This window comes from Mobula hypostoma, chromosome 2, assembly GCF_963921235.1.
Source record: "Mobula hypostoma chromosome 2, sMobHyp1.1, whole genome shotgun sequence".
Lineage (NCBI taxonomy): Eukaryota > Metazoa > Chordata > Chondrichthyes > Myliobatiformes > Myliobatidae > Mobula > Mobula hypostoma.
Genome location: NC_086098.1, coordinates 143,032,016 through 143,052,972, shown reverse-complemented (window position 1 = coordinate 143,052,972; position 20,957 = coordinate 143,032,016). Strand labels below are relative to the sequence as shown.

The following is a 20,957-nucleotide window of genomic DNA, read 5'->3' as shown; positions in this document are numbered from 1 at the left end:
CTTGTGCATGCCAAGAAAGCTCACCAATGTCTCTACTTTCTGAGGAGGCTGAAGGGAGTTGGATTTAACACATGTTAACTCATGTCATACTACAAATCATAAGGTCATAAGACATGGGAGCAGAATTAGGCCATCTGGCCCATCGAGTCTGTTCCACCATTTGATCATGCTGATCCATTTCTCTCTCAACCCCATTCTCCTGACCTCTCACTGTGTCCTTTCACGCCCTGACTTATCAAGATGTGCAGTAGAAAGTAGTAAACTGCATCACTGCTTTGGAAACTTCAGTGTGGCAGACAGAAAGGCTCTACAGTGGGCCATTAAAACCACCCAATGCATCACTGGCAACAGCCTACCTGACATCAGAAAAGTGCCAGAGAAAGTTTAGCAACATCATGAAGGATCCAATACACCCTATCAACGGATTGTTTGCCACTTAAATCAGGGAGAAGGCTACACAGGATCCACGCGAGGACCACCAGATTGAAAAGCAAGTTACTTTCCCCAAGGAGTCAGACTGATCAACACCTCCACCCACTAACTCCACCATTACTTTATTATTTCCTCTCACCTTATGTAGAGCCTAGCATCACTTTGCCAGCATACAATCAGCCTATGGTATAAGCTATCTTATATATTTATATTTATTTTGTGTTTTTAGTATATTCTTTATCTTTTGTGCTCATTTTTTTGGGCAGCCTCGGATCCAGATACTTTGGATATTTTGTTCTCCTTTACACTTGTGTACAGGAAATGACGTCAAACCATCTTGAATCTTAACTCTGTTACTTTTCCCACAGATATCTGCTGAGTATTTCTAGCATATTCTGTTTTTTTTATTTGATGATCAGTGGAATGCTCCATTGCCTCAGAAATGTGACGGTTTTGTCGGTGGAGCACTTGCAGGTAAATTGAACTTTAAGCCAATGGAAAAGTTCGCACAAAACATGCAAGGGTGTGACGAAGGGTATACATCACTTAGATTCAAAATTCCCATTCTTTTGCAACATCCTCAAAGATATTGTCAAATATGCACAGAAAAAGTTAGGCCCCATTACCTTCAGAGTAAAAGAATAAGGAAGGAAGGAAGCTTAGAAAAATACAGCCCACATATCAGCAGAAATGGTATTTGGGGCTCAGGGGAAATTACAGTGGGGAATTTACAAACTCATGATATTAACTCTTCTAATTTCAAGCATTAATTAAAAAAACATCTTGATAATGTACCTGATGATCAGTTAAATTTGTTATACAGTATGTATAATTCCACATCCATGTACAACGTTTTTATTAGAACACTAGCAAATGAAATGTTGATAAAAAAGACAAGTGAATTTGCATTCACTTATGCTTAGCTGGGGGAATCATACTCCTTAAACTCCCAATGAGAGGAGAAGATCAGTTAAAATGGAGATAGAATGGTAGGTACTAGAGATTTGCAGATGCTGGAAATCTTGAAGAGCACACACAAAATGGCGCAGGAACACAGCAGGTCAGGCAGCATCCATGGAGGGAAATAAACAGTCGACATTTTGGGCTGAGAACCTTCATCAGAACTGGAAAGGAAGCGAGCAGAAGACAGAATAACAAGGTAGGGAGAGAAGAAGTAGAAGACGGCAGGTGATTGGTGAGGGGGGGAGGTAGGAGGTTGGGTGGGAGAGGGAAGATGGCAGGAGAAGCTGTGAAGGGATGGGAGGAAGAGGCAAAAGGTTAAATAAGGCATCTAATAGGAGAGGACAGTGGATCATGGAATAAAGGGGAGGAGGAGGGGAACAGAGGGAGGTGATGGGCAGGTCATGAGGGCAGAGTAGAGGAAGAGAAAGTGAGAAAGGGTAACCAGAATGGGGAATAAAAAAAGGAGGGTGGGGGTAAACAGAGGGGAATGATTACTGGAACTTAGGGAGATCAATGTCCATACCAACAGACAGAATATGAGATGTTGCTCCTTCCGCCTGAGTTTGACCTCATTGTGCCAGTAGAGGAGTTCAAAGTTCAAAGCAATTTTATCTTCAAAGTACAAATGTGTCACCAAATACTACACTGAGATTCATTTTCTTGCCGGCATTCACAGCAGAACAAAGAAGTATAATAGAATCAGTGAAAAACTACACACAAAGGATGATGAGCAACTAATGTGCAAAAGAAGATAAATTGAGCAGATAAAAAAAACATCCAAATAATATTAAGTAAATAATACTGACAACATGAGTTGTAGAGTCATCAAAAGTGAATCCTTAGTTTGTGTTCAATGATCAGTTCAGCATTGTGTCAAGTGAAATTGTCTCTGCTGGTTCTGCAGCTTCATGGTTGAAGGGTAATAACTGTTCCTGAACCTGGGGGTGTGGGACCCAAGGCCCCGGTACCTCCTGTCCGATGGTAGTGGTGAGAAGAGAGCATGGCCTGGATGGTGGGGGTCCTTGGTGATGTTTGCTGCTTTAACACACGAAGGCTGCTTTGCTATAATTCATATTCTCAGTATTATTTATTTATTTAATGCAATTTGCTTTGTTTTTGCAGTTTGCCTTTTGCACATTGGTTGCTTGTCAGTGCTTCTGTGTAGTTGTGCATTGATAACATTCTATTTCTTTGCTCGACTGTGAATGCCTGCAAGAGGCTATAGACAGACATGTCAATATGGAAGTGGGAAGTAGAATTGGAATGGGTAGCCATAGGGAGATCCTGCCCTCTGCGGTGGACAGAGAAGAGGTGCTTGTCAAAGTAACTCCCCAATCTGTGTCAGGTCTTGCCAGTGAAGAGGAGGGTCATTGGCATCACTGTACACATTAGGTGACCCTGACAGACTTAGAGATGAAGCATCACCTCACCTGGAAGGACTGTCCGGGGCCCTGAATGGTGGTGAGGAATGAGGTTTAGGGACAGGTGTAGCCCTTGTCATGCTCGCAGGGGTAAGTGCCAGGAGGGAGATCATGGGGAGGGGTGACTGGACAAGGGAAAAGCAGAAGAAGGGGGAGGAAAGGATGTGCCTGTTGGTAGCATCCCAGAGGAGTTTGCAAAAGTTGCAGAAAGTGATGTGCTGAGTACAGAGGCTTGTGCGATGTAGGAAAGAACACGGGGAAGGTAATCCCTGTTATGAAGGCAGACATGTGGGAAACGGAGGGGATTTATTTACTTATTTACAGTGCAGTGAGAACGTCTTAGGCACATATACATAGCCAGGATGCCGAAGACTTTTGCGCAGTCCTGTATTTGTCAATGTGGAGCAGAAAGCAAGCTTGTAAATCTAGCGGCAGCAAAGGATGTTGGTGTTGGCGAGGGTGGAGTGCCACTGGAGGGGTATGAGACAGGTGGCAGAGAAAGAGTGCCAGAGGTGAGGGGTGGTGTGGGCACAGACAACACCAGGCAAGGTCATTTGATTCCAAACAACTGGTTTATTGATTAGTACAGAATGTCTGTCTGGTGCCTCTCTCTCCCTCGCCTCTCCCTTTCCCTTTTCCAAACCATGATTCTCCTCGCCCTGTCCCCTTCCCACTTTCAATCCCATATCAGAATCAGGTTTATCATCACTCACTTATGTCTTTTTTTTTGCACCAGCAGTATAGTGCAACACCTAAAATTACTAGAGTGCTGTGCAAAAGTCGTAGCACCCTAGAGTAAGCCCTTCTGGTCCCTCAAGCTGTACTGCCCAGCACCCCTCCAATTTAACCCTAGCCTAACTACAGGACAATTTACAATGACCAATTGGCCTGCCAACCTTTGGACTGCAGGAGGAAACCAGAGCACCTGGAGGAGACCCACACGGTCACAGGGAGAACATACAAACTCCTTACAAGCAGCTTTACAGTCATTAGCATTGTAAAGCATTGTGCTAACCACTACAACATAGAGCCTCCTGATATGGGTGAAGGCAGCATTGATGGTGGTGGAATGGAATGGATGTACTAGACCTTCATTCAAACTTTGGAGTTTCAAGACCCCTTACCAAATATTAGAAGTTTTTAATCCATTCGTGCTCAGAACTACAGATCCACACAGCATTGATTAAGGCTGTATGTGGATGATGGTTTGAAAAATGAGGAATTGACCCCTATTTCCTACTTTTTCCTTTTTATGCTTTTCAGACATGCAAAGTTCTAGACAGAATATAGAAATGATACAGAGAATGGTTCCAGGGAAGAGAGATTTGATCATCACTGGAGGCGTTACACTGGAGATGGGTCATGGTTCAGTCCGTGAATTCTGCATTCCGATTCATGGTCCAGTCCGTGGATTCAGGACTCCGGGTCTTCCAGCTGTCCCTCGTTTGGTTGAGTTAATCATAGGCACCTGATTCCCATCTTGGGGCTTGGAATATATCGTTTGTAAGTGGCCTTGGGGTTGAGTGTGGCTGTTGGTTTGTCTTGTCAGTCCCCCTTGGAGCAACCTGCTGATGGAAGGCTAGTGACACCATTTGTGATCTTTAGGCCTGGTTGGAGGACCACTGCTTCATGGAGCCTTGTTGCAGCTCGTTGGAGCAGTCATCATGGTATGCACTTGGCTGTTTCTGTAGCCAGCCAAGATTGCTGGCTGCCCCTAGACTCAGAGCCACCCTAGACTGAGCTCCTTTCCTGTCCATACCTTTGTTGGGTAAGCAGGCTGTTTAATGTTACGTTGCGGTTGGGTCTGTCCCTCCCTGTCCTTGCCTCTGTGGGGTGAAGTTCTGCGTCCTGCCCAGGAGTTCCGCCAAGAGCCCAAACCTCAAGACCCAAGGCCCCAGCCTGTAGCCAAGCCTCAAGACCCAAGGCCCCAACCATGTCCTGTCCTGAAGCCATGTCATGTCCTTGTCTGGGTCTGGGATCTGTGCCCGAGGCAAGACCCAGGTTCTGGGTCCTTGTCCAGTCTCGGGCTTGGAATCGAAGCCCTGTCTCCTACTCCATGGTTTCTAGTCCTGGTCCCGCTTTCCCTAGCCCAAGTCTGTGTTCTTGTCCCTGCTCCTTGCCTGTATCCTGTCACGTCCCTACTCCAGTCAAGTCCTGTTCCTTGTACCTCAGTGCCTGTGTCTCGTATTTAGGTCTGTTCCCAGCACCCCATTGTGACAAGATGTGGTTATTCTCACTGGACCAAAGGAGTCTGAATGGCACTGGTGGAACTCAACAGGTCAGACAGCATTGATGGAGAGGAATAAGAGCTGCCATTTTGACCTTTATAGATGCTGCTTGACCTGCTGAGTTCTTACAGCATTTTCTGTGTTACTCTGGATTTCCAGGGTCTTCAGAATCTCTTGTGTTTGAGATTGAGAAGCTATTTAATAGAAGTATACTAGACTGTGATTGGTTCAGATGGGTCAATTGAGAGAAAATGATCCCATTAGTGGATGCCTTGAGTACCACAAGACATGGATTTAAAATGATGAACAAAATACATATGGGAGATGTGGAATAAAGCTATTTACACAGACCGATTATAATCTGGAAGTCACTGCCTGCAAGGATTATAAAAATTGAGACAAACAAGATTTTTGAAAGAGTTGGATAGGCACCTAAAAAGAAAATTATTGAAAGGTCCTGGGTACTGAATAAACTGTTCTTTAAGGTGTTGGAATAGATACAGTGGATTAAATGGTCGCATGGTGGTACCACCAGCAAAGCAGCTATCTGACAGCTTCTGTGGCCAATGTTCTATCCCGATGTCACCATGTTGCTCTCACTTGCCCCCACATTGCAAAAATACAGTGGTTGATAGGGTAGTTGATCACTGTAAACTGACTCTGATCAGGTGCTCAAAACCTGATGGGGTTTGACGGGAAGGTACATGAATCAAAACGTGGAACTGGAGTAAGGTTAGTGCAAATAGGTGCTTGATAGTTGGCAGGCTAAATTGCTCATTTCAATGTTGAATACCTCCTACTTGTGGCCTACTTCTGTGAGAATATTCTGGGATTCGAATGATCCAGTTCCCTTTTGAAAATATCCTCATTGGAGTGGTGTCAATTGACAAGACAGGTGGGAAACTTCTCAACTTTTGTGGCCTCCATGTCAGGATAAAGGTCATCCCAACCTCATTGTATTCAGTGAATAAGCCTTATATATGAAGTCACAACCAATCTTGATGTAACATGTGTAAATGTGAGGTGTTGTACTTTGTGGGGACAGGGTTCAAATAGACCCTGAACAGCACTGATGTACAGAGGGATCTTGGGGTCTAAGTTTGTAACTCCCTGAAGTAGACTGGATGATAAAGGTGTACGGCATCTATGTCTGGATCAGACAGGGCACTAAGTGCAAGGTTGAGGAAGTGATTCTGCAGCCACATAAAACTTTAGTTATACAAATAGGAAGGATGTGGAGGCTTTGGAAAGAATAGCTGGCAGCATGGTTTGCACAACATTTCACAGTACCAGTGACCTGTCTGTAAGAAATTAGTGCATTCTCCTTGTGGCAGTGTGCATTTCCTCCCACAGTCCAAAGACGTACTGGTTGGTAGGCTAATTAGTCATTGTAAGTCATCCCATGATTAGGCTAGGGTTAAACAACTGGGTTGCCGGGTGGCCTGGCATGAAAGGCCAGAAGGGGCTACTCCGTGCTGTATCGCAAAAAATAAATAAAAACACGTTTGTCAGCATGCTGTCCAAATCGGGGGGCATGAGTTATAGAGGAAAAAAAAGTTAAAGTCTGTCCCGAGCCTTTGTGTCCCATCAGGCCGGTGCTTATGCCAGTTTCTGTGGCGTGAAGTGACTGAGAGTACGAGACTCCCCCCCCCCCCCGCCCCGGATAGGATGCCAGTCTATTGCGAGATTAACCCCCAGCATTAGTCAGTACCCATTTTCAGCTGGGTGGATGGAGCAGTGTGTGGTTAAGTGCCTTGCTCAAAGACACAACATGTTGCCTTGGCTGAGACTTGAACCCACAACCTTCAGATCATGAGCCCTATGCCCTAACCACTTGGCCATGCGCCACACGTTATAGAGGAAGGGGGACAGAAACTTCCGTGGAGCATTGAAGACTGAGGGGAGACTCGGTAGCAGTTTATGAGAGGCGTAGTCCGAGTGACCAGTCGGAATCTATTTCCCTGGGTATGCATTTAAAGCGAGAGAGTGAAAGTTTAAAGTTTTTATTTATCGGAATATAGTTATTTATAGCGATTAAGTGCAGAATAGGCTGTTCCGACACTTTCAACTGATTTAATCCTAATCACAGGGCAATTTACAATGACCAATTAACCTGCCAACTGGTACGTCTTTGGACTGTGCAACTATTGACTATTTGAGGGAAAGAATATTGGACGATTAAGATCCATTGCAAAGTCCATGGTTTATGGAACAGAAGTGATTCTTGCCCCCTACATCTTTCTGAGGTGTGCGTACTACAGTGGATAACAAATACCCCACTGGAACCTAACATTATCCCAGTATAAACCTCCAAATTCACTGGTAGAACAACATCCAGCCAACTTCTCTAGCCTAAAAGGGCTAGGCTTTCCTAAACAAAAGCCTTGGCCCAAATTGACGACTGTTCATTGCATTCCATAGCTGCTGACAGACCTGCAGAGTGTTTTGTGTTTGTTAACAAGAACCCATTTTCTAGAGCAGAGGAGTCTACAACTAGAGGACTTGGACTTAAGGTGAAAGGGGAAAGATTTGAAAGGGACCTGAGAGGCAATTTTTCCACACAGAAAGTGTGGGTGTATGGAACAACTTTCAGAAGAAGTGGTAGAGGAGGGTATAATTAGAGTTTAAAAGATATTTGGACAGGTACAAGGATTTAGAGGAATAGGGGCCAAAAATGGGAAATGTGACTAGCTTGGATGGGGATCTCAGTCAGAGTGGACAAGATGTGCTGAAAGGCCAGTTACCATGCCGCATGAATTAATGAGTCTATAACTCGAATCCCTTTGAGGGCAACACGCAGAAATCCGGAGTAAATAGCCACTTGCTCTGTCAAGCACCTCCTGCCCCACCTGTGCAGTCTCCACAATTGGCCACTTCCCCAATCCCCCGACACTATCCAAGAAGGGAAAAAAGAGAGGCTAAATTAGGTGCTCTTAACTACAACGAAGTAAATAGCAGAAAAGCTGATGCCATTTAACCCCGAGGCCGATGCCATTCACGGTCGAAGAGGAACAGACGAGATACTTTACAGCGGGCTTTGACATGTATTTTACTTTAAACTATCAATATTTCGAAACCATAAAACGTGAAATAGCGTTTATTCGCACTGTGGTGTCGTTTTTATTTGAAAATAAATAGATTTACAGAATTAGCCTTTGCGTGCTGAGTGAATGAGGTGAGCGATCGCTATTGTTAAAGGGAAAGAACACAAAAGACTTAAATAGTTCGGCAAAACAGTTGCTAAAATGTCGACAAACAAACTCCTTGCCTTGTCTGACCCTCAGCCAGCGAGAGTATTTCTGTGAAAGGGGGGGAATATTCCACTTTCTGCCTGGTGCATGCATATTCCACAGATAGGCAGATTAAAAATTTTCACTCCAGAAGCCAGGGTTAGATTTTATTTTCAAGTGTGTATTGGCTTATTGTTGTCACGCAATTCAATGAAAGACGTTGTTCCTCATGGCATCGTTTCATTAAAACAGTGAATTGAAAGGCACTCCAATTTCAAATTACTCGGCCGTTTACATGTCTCGCAGGACAGATTTTGCCTCCGATATCTTTAAAACGTACCGGGCTTGTGCGCGGTGGAAGATCCACCTCTGCGGCCAGACACAGGTACACCACAGGGCCTGAAGCTGCCTCCATCCGAAGAGCACTAAAAATCGAGCAATAAATAACTGGCGGCAGCCGGCTCATTTGGAAGACCTGAGCTTCATCTATCCCTTTGCTTAGGCAGTGGGATCAGCAAAGTGCTTGTGTGAACGCATTGTCCCCAGAAAGTTAACAATGAGCGTCCTTGCACTAAACCAGGTATTCCGAGCTATCTGCTAAAAACTATTCATCAGCGTTTATGGACACTTTTCACTCTATCTCGGAGATCAGATCCAATCTGAACCACACCCAAGCTTTGTCGTCCTGCCACCGAAATCATCCTTCCATTCTGTTTTCTCTCGCTAATCAGATGAAAGGGGGCCAAGAAAAACATTCTTGCATGAGAATAGCTCCCAATCGTAACCCCGCGATTACCGGACCTGAGGGGGGAGAGGTGTCATTTCGCGGCTTCTTTTTATTGTTATCAAGTGAAAATGGCTGCAATCGAGCGATATTCTCTGGAACCTTAAAAATATAACAAGCTGCTAAACTGCTGGACAAACAACCCCGTCCTGATCGGAAAGCAGGAATTCGTTGGCGTCTCCATGCTTGAGCATCGAAAACACATTTTTGGTTATTTAACGCCCAAGGGTCACTATGCATCCACACAAACTCTCACATCCATCCTTCAGTCGTTGCATGTAAACATGTGCAAACGAATTTATACGTGAAACTTGTTTTCTTCTCTGGCTCATTGAATAGGCAAGGTATAAATGAAAGCGCGCCGCCCCTAGCAGTAGCGTCCTGACTCAGGGCGCACAGGTAGACAGTCTCAGATACAACCCCTTGGTTTACAGTGTAGTTCCACCGCACTGAAAGTGAGTGATCTCACAGGTTCACCGTCAATCTTTACCGCAAGGATACAGTTTGTGTTTAGAGAAAGATCAAGACTGGCGTAATGATAATCCGAGCATCGAGTTGCATTTTGAAATAAGTGAGTCTTCACACTTTTAATTGCTCTTGTTTATTCACGGGAGTAATCTGTCAAGGCAGCTTTCTCTCTCTGAACAGTTTTTTTTTGCTGCAATTGGTATCATTGAGAAGCTGAGCGCTTGGGGGCCGTGAGGGCTGCAATGGGTGACAATATCAGAGAGGGAAGTGATAGAGAATCGGTTGGGATTTCGCTAGTAACGCCGGCGTTTTCTGACACGTGCTGTTACTCTCCCTCGAGCTGTCTCTTTAACACCTGATGCAGAGCCCGAGCAAAGACGAATCCCAAGAACAACCAATCTCCTGAAACACTTGCCGAAAGGAGACGTGGTGCCAGCTCATAAAATATTCAAGACTCTCTCTCTCTCTCTTTCAGCCTCCCTGAATGAATAAAGTGCAATCGAGAGCATCGTTAACAACCTGTTACTCACCTCTGGCAAAACAAGAGAAAACTGCCCCCTAGACTAATCAATCACACATAGTAACAAGGACTTTTAAGAAAGAGCTCGTCATTTGACTTACTGCCGGCAGTACTCAACATTGCGAGGTGGGTCTATTCTTATTAAGCAATATCATTCATATGCCGTATCGCAAGCAGGGGGAGCGATTAACTCCAAATATCGGTCAGAGGGAGAATTTGTCATTTGAATTGTTTTACATGCATAGTCGTATCTACATACGATTATCAGTCACTATAGACTGAGATAGTCGTCTCTTTGTTCCGAACACCGCTGGGGGTCTTTACCAAATAACCTCTGTAAATATTTTGAGTGGGTGAATAATGTAACAGGAATGGTTATTTTTAATATTTGTATATGCCTAATTTTCTGCTCACTGCGCAAAGCGCGTAGGTGCAGGAAATTAACTTGCACAACATTAAGGGGAAAAGCAGCATAGCCTCATCTTTCTAAGAACATTTCGAAACCGTAGCTCAGTCCTGCAGATGAGCAGTGGGGACATAAAATTCTACCACTCGTACACTGCGGCGAAGCCCGAGTTTATTTTACAATATGGGATTGCTTGGGAACTGAGAGGCGACTGGACTGGGATCGTTCTGTGCAAGGAAGAGGAAAGTTTACAAATAATTCGACTTTGATGGAAAGACGGCAATTTGGAGTCGCTGTGCTGTTTATTCTGAGAGCAGCCACTTCCCATTAAAGTAAGATGAAGCTTCCACCTTTTCTGAAATAGATGCGTTTAACGTAGGGGAAAAAAAGATTCGTTTTAGGAGTTTGGCACTTGACAGGGAGACTTCCTCAGTTTTAAGTCGAGGCTGATGGGGACAGTTAAACAAAAATGTTTTATCTCGCATAGAAGCCCGAGAGGCGATAACCTGGTGATTCATTAGTTGGTGACGTTCAGCTTACTGTCACTTCTGATGTATGAGTTAAAGTGATATTTTCGAAATCTGAATATATTTCAAACCAAGCGGATAGCTTCCGAGGGTTATAAATATTCTACATATAGAACTTTCCATACATTCCATAGTGCGTTCAACTACTTTTTTAAAAATCCAGTGTCACATTTTTCGCAGTTACACATCTTTCCGGCATTTTAAAAGTATTTACAATCTATTGAACGTTGATAGAATCCATTTTCCTCTATCTCCATGTTCCTCTCAGTGGAATGGCAAAGGAAACTATTCACCTCTTTTCAGCAAAAGTTTGGTATTCGCGTCTGCTGTTGCCCAATCCCACAGTGCTGCTTTAACGATCATCCTTTATTAGTGAATGTAACTCATCCTGAAAAAAGTTTCTTTTTCCCGGGATAGATTTAACTTAATTGATGTAAAAAGGCGGAGAAGAGATCTGATGAAGAAGGGTTTTTCTTACCCAGGGTGGAACAAGCTGCCTAGTTGAGATAATGCTCTCGGGATTATAAACTACCTTTATGAGAACTCGCTAAGGTATAGGTGGCTACGATTGAAGTGCTGCTAAATGGGACTAGAAGATACGGACGGCATAGGCACAGTGGAGGAAGGGACTTGTTTCTGTGTTGTCTACAGCTAGAGTAGAATTGAGGGGAAAATCATTCGTTGTGATACAATTTGGTCATGGACAAGGCAGGTAGAATATCCGCCGACTGTAGCATGAATGGGGTATAAACCGAGTAATACAAAACCACCATCCCAACCAGATTTCAGAGCTAGCAACTCGATTTACTTTCCATTAGACTGAAGGAGACCATTAGGGCCATCGTTTCGGTTCTGAAATCTTTCCCAGGCGCAGTAACGCAATGGCCACCCTCGCGTCGACAGGGGATTGAAGTTCCTATTTCGGAAAAGGACTGTTTGTTCATTAACCGCAGTGAACTGTGGGGGGAGGGGAGGGGAGGGGGGTGCTCTGGGATGTTTGCAGTCCGAGCACTGGGTGGGGTCGAGGAGTGGGGGGGGGACAGAATAGAGGGGGAAGAATGTCAGGTCTCTTAGGGTATCTCAAATGTTGGCGGAAGTTGGCCCTGGGGTCACGTGTGAGAGGTTAAACAATTACCAAGGAGGGATTCTGTCCATAATAAAACAAAGTATAACTTAAACGGCGCATGGAATAACAACCCCAGTGGCTGATCAGCTCTCGGAGACACTTTGATCGTCCTGAACAGATCCAATTATTTCGTCCCATCTTCCCTGTGTGGGAGTGGGCGGACCAGAGGAGGTGAGGCATGGTTCGATCCGACCAACAGGTAAAGGCATTCAGTTCAATGAGAAAGTCCGTGTCTGCAAACCGACACGCTCGGAGTTCCGAAACGAAACCCGATTTTAAAAACCATTGCTGTGGTTGTTGTTCATTTGGTAGATAATGAAATTTGTATTTTATACAAATCTTGTACGTCTCAGGTTTGAACTACATGGGACCGCGTCCTCGTGACACCAGTCTCACCCGACGGGCTTCCCGACCGCTCTAACTCTTGGCCGCTTAAGATCAGGTAGGAACGCACACGGCGAGCCGCGTCATCCGCGTTGTTTGGTGTGGATAGCCCGTGTAAAAAGAACTACAGACCGAGTTTCCATTGCAATTGACAGAGTACCAAAGCAAATAGATCCAGGCGGTGCATTTTATTTGAATTCTTACGGTAGTATGAACATTAGTGTTTCTCCTCTGCCCTTCCTGGCGGTCCAGCTTCGAGAAATTATTCTCAGTAATAAAGGTGCGACTGATTGGGAGCTGGGGAACGATGGGTCTGATGGCCGCACCGACTCTATTGGGCTTGCAAGCAAAGGGCGTGCAAGGGTCTGGGCGCTTTACAAAGACTCAGCTGGAAACCGGGAACAATCTTGGAACCAGATATCAATTTTGTCCTCCGGGTGAGAAGGGGTGGGGGGGGGGGGGTTAAAAGAAAGGGTACTTGCGCCGCTTGAAGTTTCGCATTTTAGAAATCTCTCTCTGCATACAGAGTGGGTGTAGATACACAGAATTGTTCTAGAATAACTCTTGCCCCGACTGGAGGGGGTGAGGTGGGGAAAATTGCTGAAGCCAGAAGCAGCTCGGTTAACGGCGAAGCTTGCAGTGAACGTCTTCCCGCTAACCACTGCTACGTGGACTCAATTTATCCCCAGGATTTTCTGTTTCTGTCTCGCCAATGGAATTTTAGATCAAATCTCCGACGCTTTCGGCGTGGGCTTCGTGTAAGGCTGTCACGGATCGGAAGAGATTTGTCTTTCGGAGTAAGGATTTGAACGAATGTGTAGGGGGCGGGGCAGGAAACTGAACCTCATATTTTCGAGATGTGTTAATCTGCTGGAAGCCACAGAGAGGGCAAATAACCGAGTCCCCTTTTAATCGAGGCTTGTAGCTTGGATGAACAATTAGCATTGGGGGGGAAATGAGAAAATCCGCCTGAGACGGGCTTTAGTTGCTCTGAGGAGGGTTCCCCTCAGAGGTCTGTCTTCATTTGGTATTTTTAGAGTCATACACCGATCCCTGGCCAGTCCAAGGCGAGGTGCCAGACAGCACACTGGTGAGTTCGCTGAAATGTTTGGTGTTGGTCACATTAAATGGCCTGTTTGGAAGAATGAAGAATTTCGGCGAGAAAGGAGAAGCTGGGGTTTGTTATCCTTGGAGCAGAGAGGACTGGGAGGAGATTTGTTGCTGGGGATGGGGGGCGGGCGGTGTGGATAGGGTTAATGCGATGCCATTCCCAGGTTGTGACAAGGACTTGAGCACAATTTTAAAGTAATGAGTGATCGTGGAAGAAGCTTTTTCTAACCAGTGCACCCGTATCAGCAATTTTTAAATTGTTCTTTCAACCAAGAAAGGGGTTATATGTTAGAAATTTGACTTGTAGTTGAAAAGAGGAATGGGATAGGCACAAAGCAATGGGGAAAAGTGAGGGCTACAGTGTTACTCAACAGAGGACCATGGGTGAGTGAGGTCCAATATCACTCCTGCTGTCCCAAAACATTTCCAACAAAGTGGATGAGAGCAGAAGCTGAAAGCCTTCATTTGCCACAACCATCTCAACAGCACCCTGTACTCAACCTTCAACCATTCATGGCCTTATTCTCCAAGGCTGAACAAGACATTAGCTAGTACTTGACCTTAGTGACTGATTCTGTCTCGACCCCTGGCTATGCTGGCAAGCCAATCCTCTGGAAAGGACACCATACCCTGATCTAGCCCAGCTCTTATGCAGGCGCTCCTACCCAAGGTAATTGAACTGGTCAGGATTCTAGAAACTGGGTCCTCTTTTACAACAACTATTGAGTCCAATTGTGATACCTTGTAACTAGATTCTTTAACTCAGGAAGTAAGACCAGGGTTGAATGTGGCACCTACCACAATTGTGGAAAGGAGTTCTCAAGGAAAACTGGCCAGAAAAGTAAAAGTTAATGGAAACCAAACGTGGCTTCAAATACAATATTGGCTGAGTGACCATGAGCAAAGGATGTGGTTGTCAGGAGTTTCAACATCTGGAAGTGCTGCAAATGTAGCAAGAAATGGCCAAGTGGTTCAAATAATGAGTTGCAGAAAAATACCAGTGGACAGGCCGGGTGAATAGGAAAGCATCCAAATGGATTGCCTGGAGAAGTGTGATTGGGGTAGAGGGACATGTTCAGAGTAGAAATAACAGTGATCTTCTGGATTCTTGAAGAGTACAAGTTCCTTTCTTGTCTTTGATTGTAAGAGCTGGGAAAAGATGTTAGAATTATATACACTATTAATTAGGCCACAGCTAATATTTCTCATCACCACATTGCAGGAAGAAAATGGTTGTTTCAAAGAGAAAAATTACAAAGAATTTGGTTGGTATTAGAGAAACTTAGCTCAAGGTAATTTTAGCTGAAACTGGATATAGTGAGATTGCTTTCTTCAGAATAGAGGAGGCTGCTGAGGAGGGATTTAATTGTCTTTATGAGTAGAGGGAAGGAGGCTGGATAAGGTGGATAAGATTTCATTTAACATTAGTTAAGGTGTGGCTCAGAGAATTTGTACACAAATGAGAGCAAAGTTAAAGAGAAACTACCACAAGTGTCATGAGGGTTCAGAACCTACTAGTCAATAGTCCTTGCCTTGTCTTCCCTCAGGTTCTGTGCACACCGGCGCTCTGGATTAAATATAGTAACTAGTTTACGTGCCAGTACACCACATGATTAGTTCAGAGTTTTTTGGAACAGCAAGCCCATTAATGCAAATTTTGTTCCTTAAGCATGATTAGTGTTATGGGCTCAAACATTGTCTCCAGCAAGGAAGAATGAAGCTGACTTCCAGTGTTTTCAAGCAACAGGAGTCAGAAGGATCTGCTGCAAGCTTCAAGCTTTGCTGTGATGGATTTAGTGCTGGCTTACATGCAAGATCTCCATAAGCTTTAATAACTGTAGGGAAACCTGACGTTCTCAGAAAATGGAAGAAATAGGAGCAAGAGATGCAATTTTGCCATGTTGGTTTGCTCTAAAAATCAATGGCATAACCATACTCCTCCAAATCAGCTTCAGAAACTTGTAAAATTAGTCTGGTCCATCATGGATACTAGTTTCAATAGTATCCAAGATATCTTCAAGGAGTGGTGCCTTAAGAAGGCAGCGTCCATCTTTAAAGATCCCTACCTCCCAGAACTTGCCCTCTTCATACTTACCATCAGGAAGGATGTACAGAAGCCTGAAGGCACACACTCAGCAATTCAGGAACAGCTTCTTCCCCTCTGCCATCCAACTTCTAAATGGACATTGAACCCATGAACATCACTACTTTTTAAAAATTTCTGTGTTTTTGCACTACTTATTTTTTTAAATCATTAAGTTAAAATATATCCACTTCATGTAACTCAGTGTCTATGTTTATCATGTATTTCATTGTATTGCTGCTGTAAAGTTAACAAATTTCATGGCATATGCTGGTGATATTCATTCTGATTCTGATTTTCTGGTCCCATGAGCTCGTGTCACCCAATTGCCTCAGTACTATCAGTCTAAGTCTGGAACATAACTGGAGTATTCACAGCCTTTGCAGGTAGAGAATCCCACCCTTTAACTGAATAAGCGTCTCTTGGAATTTGTTTCTGAGTAGTTAACGCTCATTCTGAGACTGCGATCTCTGGTTGTTAATGACCCAGACAATGAACCGTCCTGTCAGTGCCCATTCTAGCAGGTCCTTGCTCATTCTTCTAAATTTTAAAGAATATATACCATATTTTACTCAATTTGTCTCATTGAAAAATCACCCCCCTTTTCCTTGAATCACTTTAATAAATCTTTGCAATTTAACAAATTCAGATATATTTCTGTGAGTTGAGACATAGTATTCTCTAGCGGTTTTTCCAAATGCATTAAATGCTTTTTTCTCAAAAACTTAACCCCTTTCTAATAAAGCATAACACTTGATTTTCAAATTACTTGTACATACTCATGATTCATGCTGTTCCCTGGGCACGACTTGACGATTACTAAATACAAAATACCTCTGCTTGGTCTCTGAGTGTCAGCATTTCCCAGTTCCTCCTATTTTCAGTTTCTCCTCCACTTACACTTTACCACATTCTTGGTTAATCAAGAATCTTGCCTGTGTCCCTTTACAGATCAGTTGCCCAGCTTGCATTCTGAACAAGTTTAATAATGTCAGCATCCTTACAAGCAGGTGGGATTAGTTTGTATGGTTAGCTGAAGAGCTGAAGACCTTATCCTTGTACTGTATTGCCTAACACATCATCTCATGTAACCCAGTAGTCATTGTTTGCCCACACACAAAAAAAATTGCCCACCCTCTGCTGAACCAATCCTTGCTTAATTCCTCAGCACAATCACGTGAGCCCTACAGGTAGAGTGTAGGCAGTAGTACCTGTGCCCCAGTCTCTCCATTCTCTGTCAGCCCTTTCAGTTCAAACACAACATCTTGGCTTCATGTGAAGCAGGTTTGCTGGATTACCAATCCAGGATAAAGACCCGAGCTGACCATGCTCTCCAATTTTGTGCAAAGAAGCAAATTTATCAGGAGAGCTGCGTGACTTCAGCTGGGACCCCCTCGGTGCCGTCTTGCCAAGGATGATCAGGAGCTGCATTAGTTTAACACACCTGCTCCAATGTCATTGGTGTTTGCAGTGAGAGTGATCGGTGAGCAGCAAAGCTACTTAGAAATTCTGAGCTTCTGTAAAACTGAATATGATCCTTACAGAATGGACTGAATCCCGCTTATGTGGCAACGGAAAACCACCCTCACTTAATCTGCCACTCACTTTGTTATTGATCTATTTTACTTGAGAATTCACAGCTTTGTTCAAATTTTGTGTGATACAAGGAAGTTATTGGGAAATTTGCAGATTCCCATTGATGCACCAGCCGATAACATTGCAGGGTCATGTATATATTTTTGCATTAAGTTTAATTTTGCCATTACCTGGCTCGAGATTGACAGCAGATGATCTAATTTATTCAAGATGACAGGGAGTAGAAAGCGAATTGAATCAAAATGGAATCTATCCGTTGCCTGGTAATCCAGAAAACACTTGCTTAGCAGCAGTGGTAGTTTCTCAGCCATCCCCAACACCATAAGGATGTACTGAGCTGTGTAGTTTGGCTCAGGACCTGGAGCGCACAGCAAAACCTGTTACTGGTTTCCGTCCACCCTTATCACATTCCAGTTGTACACAATAAATTAATTAGTGTGCTGCTCGTACTACTAATTGCTTCCAGATAATGAAGTCAAAATCCTGTGGAGTTTTGTTGGAAGCTGTGCACAACTTGTTTTGACAGGCTCCTGACAACTTTTTTTTTACTTAGGGAAAGTTAATTTTCTTCATTCACTGGTGTAGTTTCCCCTTTTGGTGTGGTGATGGGAGGTAGGTGGATGGAATTATACAGGTCATTATTTTCAGTCCTTTAGTCTAGCCAAGACAAACACAATGTTAAATATTTATGGCCTTCTGTGTTACTGATACCTTTCCCCATTGTGAAGAAATGGATCTAGTTGCTGGCAACTGTTCTTAAGTTGGCACATCTGCCCACCCCACCCCCCCCCCCGCCCCGGCTCTTTCTCCTGCTGTCACCCTTTCTGTCACGTTAAGTTAGATAAACATTTGCTTCCCAGTAATTATTTATGGTCGAGGATACCTCTCCTTGCCAGGCTCTGTGGAGTCATCAATGCATTACCTCGCCTGCTGTGCCGGGTGATTTGACACGTGTGTGGGGTGGCGGAAAGCTTACAGCATCTTCAGCTGAGCATAGGTCAAGGGGACTGCTTAGATCAGTGGGAGGGGCGGCCGGGTTTATTTTGGGTGAATCAATTGACATGTCTGTATAAGGCAAACAGGAGTGGAAAAAAAGTTGCCTCTCTCCCTAGTCATCCAGGTGGTTGTAAGGGGGTCAGAAAGACGAAACGTTTTTATAGAGCTCCCCTGGCAGCTCTTCAGGAATGCCTGGAATTCTAGTGGTACAGATCTCTAGGAAGCTCTGACTAGCTGCATACGTGAGTTGTTTCAGGACATTCATTTCCTAACAGTTCCTTTCCTCTTGAGAAAGTTTGGTATTTTTGTAATGGCTCTGCATTTTAGTTTGAGTCAATAATTTCTCAGTCAACACGTGGGAATGACTTGCCTTCCTTTTTTTAAAAAAAAGCTGTCCAGAATTGATTTAAGTTAATTGGTAGAAAAATTTGGAGGGAATTTGGAGAAAATGGTCCTTGCTTGGAGGACAGTGGAGGTTTGGAGCTCATTGCCAGGAAGAGTGGTGGAGGCAGGAATAACAAATATCTGGATGAGAACTTGAGGTACTGTGACTTCTAAACCATAGATTAGTCATGAGCAGCTTTTATTTTGGCTGGTACAACCAATTGGGAACATCCTGTGCCGTAAATTTCCATGATCCCATGACACATCACAGTATAGAATTATGAAGTAAATTATTCAGTACATATTATAACAGCTAGCAGCATGGCCCCAGGGCATCCAATAAATTATTATCCAAATGTTAGTTTTAGCTAATTCAGAGTAATGGGGAATGAGTCATATTGTAACGGCTATATGGCTAGCAAATCCTTGTTGCTCAAGATCGAGTTTCTTGTGATAATCCTTAAAGCCCATTGTTAATGTTTCTTGTTGAGAAATTGGCACAAGCGTTGCCACATCATTGGAATTGAACATCCATTCTATAGAAAATAAATCTATTGCAATTCTTTGAGAAAATAACAAGCAGGATAGAAAAAGGAGAATCGGTGGATGTTGTGTACTTGGATTTTCAGAAAGCTGTCACACATGAGGCTGTTTAACAAGATAAGAGTCCATCATGTTACTGGAAAGATAGTAGCATAGACAGGATTGCCAGGAAGCAGAGAGTTGGAATAAACAGAGCCTTTACTGATTGGCTGGTGTTCCACAAGGTGTTGTGTTGGGACCGCTTCTTCTTGCATTATATGTCAGTGGTTTGCGTAATGGAATTGTTGGCTTTGTGGCCAAGTTTGCAGACGATACAAAGTTAACTGGAGAGGCAGATAGGATTGAGGATGCAGGGAGCCTAAAGAAGAATTTTGACATATTGGGAGAATGGGCAAAGAAGTGGCAAATGGAAATGCAGTGCTGGGAAGTGTGTGCTCATGCACTTTGATAGAAGGAATAAAAGTGTAGGCTATTTTCTAAACAGGGAGAAAGTTTTAAAAAATGTGAGGTGCAAAGGGACTTGGGAGTCCTCGTGCAGGATTCCCTAAAGGTTCATTTGCTGGCTGAGTCAGTGGTGAGGAAGGCAAATACAATGTTGGCATTTATTTCAAGAGGACTGGAATATAACAGCAGGAGTGTAATGCTTAGCCTTTATAAGGCACTGGCAAGGCCTCACTTGGAATATTGTGAACGGCTTTGAGCCCCTTATTTAAGAAAGGATATGCTGACATTGGAGAGGGTTCGAAGGAGGTTCACGAGAATGATTTTGGGTATGAAGGTCTTATCATATGAAGAGTGTTTGATGGCTATGGGCATGTGCTTGCTGGAATTTAGAAGAATGAGGGGGATCTCATTTGAAATCTGTCAGAAATTGAAAGGCCTAGATTGAGTGGATGTGGAGAGGATATTTCCTGTCATGGAGGAGTCTAGGACAAGAGGGCACAACCTCAGATTAGAGGGACATCCATTTAGAATGGAGAAGAGGAAGAATTTCTTTAACCAGAGGGTGTGAATCTGTGGAATTCATTGCCAAGGCAACTGTGGAGTCCAGGCATTTAAGGAAGAAGTTGATAGGTACTTGATTAGACAGGGCATGAAAGGTTACAGGGAGAAGGCAGAAGAATGGGGTTGAGAGGGAAAATGATTGGCCATGATGAAATAGTGGAGCAGACTCAATGGACTGAATGGCTTAATTCTGCTACTATGCCTTATGGTCTAATAATCTTAGGTGTGTTGGTACGTGATGTCAGCTTCGAGAATTAAAGGTTCTCATCAGTGCTGGAACGTGGAAATTATTGGGTGAAATGAGACCAAGTCCATTCAATTTACCTCCCACCAGCTGGGTTGCTATGTGCTATAGAATTAATATAATTGTTGACTAGTCACAACAATCAATCTCTCTCTATCAGCCTACAACAGAGCCAGAAATGAGAGGAGGGAATCTCTGTCATCAGAGAGCCAAAGTCACTTGTTCCTCCCAAGACCTCTGTGTCTCAAAAATATTACTCTGATGGAAAAAATTCAGATCGTGTTACCTGAGCGTGTAAGTGTTGGCCAAGATGTGCCAGGATGTTCATGTAAAAGAATCTCTGTGTGAGGAAGTGGGTGAGTGAGAGATGGTTGAAGTTAACGTGGGGTTTGTTGTCATATGCACAAGTACATGCAATCACAGATGCAGCAGCATGAGAGGCAGAACGTTTACAAGAAAAACATCAAATTAAACATAAAGTATTTAAAAATACAAGAATGAACACAA

The 20,957-nt window shown here is 43.8% G+C and overlaps 1 protein-coding gene across 1 annotated transcript in view; it reads left to right on the top strand.

Annotated features, from left to right (window-relative positions):
- The first annotated feature begins 10,095 nt into the window (after window positions 1-10,095).
- The window catches only part of prdm1a (PR domain containing 1a, with ZNF domain), a 106,175-nt gene continuing 95,313 nt past the window's right edge, over window positions 10,096-20,957 (top strand). Inside the window, exons 1-2 of the mRNA XM_063073112.1 lie at window positions 10,096-10,172; window positions 12,459-12,547. The gene's annotated coding sequence lies outside the window, so the exon portion shown is untranslated. The remainder of the gene's footprint in view (window positions 10,173-12,458; window positions 12,548-20,957) is intronic.